The following is a 3,189-nucleotide window of genomic DNA, read 5'->3' as shown; positions in this document are numbered from 1 at the left end:
CAGAGATAAACAAATAGGACTACCTTAAACTAAGAATCTTCTGAAAACATAGATAAACAAATGGGACTACCTTAAATTAAGAATCTTCTGAACCTCAAAAGAAACAGTGCCCAAAATAGAAAGACAGTCTACAGAATGGGAAAGGATATTCACCCAATACCCATCTGATAAGTGGTTGATATCAAGGATATACAAGGCACTGGTTGAACTCTACAGGAAGAAAACTTCCAACTCCATCAAAAAATGGGGCATGAAAATGAACAGAAATTTTCTCAAAAAAGAAATCTGAATGGCTAAAAGACACATGAGAAAACACTCAAATTCACTAATCATCAGGGATATGCAGATTAAAACAAAAATGAGATATCATTTCACACCACAGAGACTGGCCCACATCCAAAATAACAAAAGCAACCAGTGTTGGTGTGGGTGTGGGGAGAAAGGGACTCTCCTTCACTGTTGGTGGGAATACTGACTCCTTCAGCCCTTTTGGAAAACAATATGGACGATTCTCAAAAAATTAGAAATCGGGCTCCTATTTGACCCAGCAATTCTACTCCTGGGAATATATCCTGGAGAGACAAAAAAGGTATAGTAGAAATGACATTTGCATTTCTATGTTCACTGCAGCACTGTTTACAATAGCCAAAATCTGGAAAAAACGGGGGTGCCCAAAAACAGATGAGTGGTTAAATAAACTTGGAACATCTACACAATGGAATACTATGCAGCTGTTAGAAAAGATGAAGTCATGAAATTTGCATATAAGTGGATCAACATGGGAAGTATCATATTAAGTGAAATGAGTCAGAAAGAGAAAGACAGACATAGAAAGATCACACTCATCTGTGGAATATAAAATAACAGAGTGGGAGGCCTTTCCACTGCTGCACGAGCATGATCCCAGAGGCCAGCTAAACTACTTTGGGCACCAACAGGTTGCAGAAATGTCTCTAGACTGTGAACTGAGCCACTGCCCCATGCTGCGCCAGGAGGGAAGGGTTTCTCTCTCTAAGGCTCTTCCTTTCTGGGCACAGCATGACGACCACCATTATATGAGCACAAAAAGGAGGTATGAGCCTGCAGCAACGGGGCGCTTGGGATATTTCGGTATGAGGGTGGTACCGGCCCCGCCCTCCGCCAAGATTTAAGAGCAGCGGCCACACATGTGTGACCTTTCCACTGCTGCATGAGCATGATCCCAGAGGCCAGCTAAACTACTTAGGGCACCAACAGCTTGCAGAATTGTCTCTAGACTGTGAACTGAGCCACTGCCCCATGATGCGCCAGAGGGGAAGGGTTTTTCTCTCTCGGCTTTTCCATTTTATGAGTACCACAAAAGGGAAGTAAAAGCTTGCAGTGATGCAATTTCTGGCAGAAATTTCCCTGGACTTAGTTACTAAAATACAGAAATCCAAAACCGTGTGGTTGCTGTTGTGGCCACGTTACCTCATATCTCTTAATTGTCAGCAATGGAAAACATTATCAAATGATTCCTTTTCAACAGGTCTGACTTTTGGGTGGAAACTCCAAACAATAATAGTGAGTTTTTTTTTGAAATATTGAAGGTAATCAAAGTAAAGTGAAATCTATCAGCTACACAGGCGGGGAGGGTTTGCGGGGGGAAGGTATACTGGGGCTCCTAGTGGTGGAATATGTGCACTGGTGATGGGATGGGTGTTGAGCATTTTATAACTGAGAGTTAAGACTGAAAGCTTTGTAACTTTCCACATAGTGATTCAATTTAAAATTTTTTTTTAAATACAAAAAAAAAACAGAGTGGGAGACTAACACCCAAGAGTAGTAGAGATAAGACCAGGAGGTCTGCCCCACAGCTTGGAAACTGGCCTCACATGCTTGGGGAAAAGATAGCTCAGATAGGGAAGGGAACACTAAGTAGAGGATATTGGGAGGACCATTCGGGTTGGAAGATGCAAACTGAAAGTAGACTACAGACCGAACATGGGTGCCACTTAATACCTCTATTACAAACTAGAACACCCAAAAGGAGAGAGAACAAAGGGGAGTGCCCTGCCACAGAGGCAGGGTGGTGTGGGTCAGGATGGGGTGCGGGTAGTGAGAGGGATACTGGGATCGTTGGTGGGGGTGAATGGGCACTGGTGGAAGGATGGGTGAACAATCACTGTATGAGTGAAATGTAAACACAAAAGTTCATAAGTCTGTAATTGTATATCACAGTGATTCTCTAATAAAAAATATTGCTAAAAGGAGACCAAAACTAAAGTAACTAAACTTAAAAATATATCTCCAAGGAGGTAGGCTAGGGAACTTGGGAACACTGGTGAAGGGAAACTGACACTGGTGGTGAGAAATATTGAAATATTATATGCCTGATACTTACTTGGCAGAGGGATATCATGATTATAAAGATGGTTTCCCAGGGCAAGACTTATCCATCGCACTCCAGATGTGCTGACCCTTGTGGTTTCTCCTAATGTAGGAAACTCGACTGCATAATTTTTGGTAGTGGGAGACTGCGTTGATGTTCTCCCCTGAAAAAAAAAAGAAATATTAGTGCCTCAAACCCTTCTATGAAGATATTTGTAAATTTTGACTTTAAAAATGAAAATTGATATAAATATTGCTGTTTTCCATCATTTATTGTTAATTTTAGTAACTATAAAATGATTCTATTATATTTAGAAAAGAAACATTATGATTAAAAAATTTTTAATTGCTAAAGGTTTTCTTGTATTCAACTTCAAAATCCTGAGAAAATTATTAAAATAAACAGATCTGTAAACTTAATTCTTTTATAGGTGACAATTTGTTTATTTACAAAAGGCTTTTATTCTTGAACGTGTTGAGGTGATAACATATCTGATATCTAGTCTTTGATTTGCCAAAAATAAGCACTTTGTTGGTCAAATGAATTTATCTTCTTGACCCTAGTACCTATGTTTTGAAATAGGACATTTTTATACTGTTTTCACCTAAAACACTCTGTAACTGTAATTTCCCAGTGATATTGTTCTTGTATTGTTTTGGTTCTTTGTGCTAAAATGCCTAGTGCTTTATTAAGGAGAATTTATTATCATTAACGACATACTCATTAAGCCATTATTTATGAATTAAAATCTCAGCATTTTATAGTTCATTAGATTTAGGTAGGTACTTGACGGAGTAGAATTAAGAAAGTGAAAGTTTGACACGAAGGGAAAAGGGCAG

The 3,189-nt window shown here is 39.2% G+C and overlaps 1 non-coding gene across 1 annotated transcript; it reads left to right on the top strand.

The window, feature by feature from the left end:
- Positions 1 to 2,354: 2,354 nt before the first annotated feature.
- On the top strand, positions 2,355 to 2,516 carry LOC129400665 (U1 spliceosomal RNA). The gene has a single exon (XR_008627854.1). It is a non-coding gene; the product is annotated as a U1 spliceosomal RNA (small nuclear RNA).
- The last annotated feature ends 673 nt before the right edge of the window (positions 2,517 to 3,189 follow it).

The sequence above is a fragment of the Sorex araneus genome, chromosome X (assembly GCF_027595985.1).
Source record: "Sorex araneus isolate mSorAra2 chromosome X, mSorAra2.pri, whole genome shotgun sequence".
In the NCBI taxonomy this organism is placed as follows: domain Eukaryota; kingdom Metazoa; phylum Chordata; class Mammalia; order Eulipotyphla; family Soricidae; genus Sorex; species Sorex araneus.
Note: the sequence above shows the minus strand (reverse complement) of the source record. Positions and strands in the feature narration are given on the sequence as shown.